Here is a 1224-nt window from a genome sequence, read left to right on the forward strand (position 1 = left end):
CCAGACCAGGACACACCAGACCAGGACCAGACCAGACCAAGACAGACCAGAACAGACCAGACCAGACCAGACCAGACCAGACCAGACCAGACCAGACCGGGACAGACCAGACCAGACCAGACCAGACCAGACCACGACAGACCAGGACAGACCAGGACAGACCAGACCAGACCAGACCAGGACAGACCAGACCAGACCAGACCACACCAGACCACACCAGACCACACCAGACCAGGACAAACCAGACCAGGACAGACCAGGACAGACCAGGGCAGACCAGACCAGATCAGACCAGGACAGGACAGACCCAGACCAGACCAGACCAGACCAGGACAGACCAGGACAGAGTAGACCAGACCAGGACAAACCAGACCAGACCCAGACCAGGATAGACCAGACCAGACCGGACCAGACCAGGACAAACCAGGACAAACCAGACCAGGACATACCAGACCGGACCAGACCCAGACCAGACCAGACCAGACCAGACCAGGACAGACCAGGTTGTGGTGGATCAGGGATCGGATGATGAAAATCACGTCTCTCAGCTGAAATTCCCCTTTAAGACTTTTCCTGAGGGACAAATCACACACTGGTCGCGCGTGTGTGTGTGTGTGTGTGTGTGTGTGTGTGTGTGTGTGTGTGTGTGTGTGTGTGTGTGTGTGTGTGTCTGTAGTTCAAAAGTTGGATGAAAAACCCAGATGCTGAGATCCAGGTCCTGGTGTGGATCAGATCATGGTCTCTGACAGGTGAGGGGTTCTGGTGACTCACCGGGTCTTTCATGTGGTTCCATCTGAACTTCTCATCTGAAGTGCTTGAGAAGCTGCCAGATGTTCTTGAAGTGGTTTTAGAGGGGTCCCCCAAAATGAGGATCCTGACAGGTCCAGGGCCGATTGTAGACCCTCTGCAGGAAGTTTGTGTCCTCTCACACCAGAACCAGAACCAGAACCAGAACCACCTCACTACAGACAGAACATGAGAATGTGTGTGTCGACCGATCTCTCTCTCTCCCTTCCTCTGTCTCTCTCTCTCTCTCTCTCTCTCTCTCTCTCTGGTTTTAAAGGTCGACTGCAGCGACTGAGTAAAAGCTAATGACAGGGATAAAACCACATCATACCTGTGTGTGTGTGTGTGTGTGTGTGTGTGTGTCCGGAGGCTGGTCAGTTTGTCTCGTTAATGACCCCTCCCATCTTAACGAGTTAACGAGCTAATAATGAGAGCTCG

The sequence above is a fragment of the Seriola lalandi genome, unplaced genomic scaffold (assembly GCF_002814215.2).
Source record: "Seriola lalandi dorsalis isolate HSWRI2012SDOR001 ecotype SW California unplaced genomic scaffold, Sedor1 jcf7180002054386, whole genome shotgun sequence".
Lineage (NCBI taxonomy): Eukaryota > Metazoa > Chordata > Actinopteri > Carangiformes > Carangidae > Seriola > Seriola lalandi.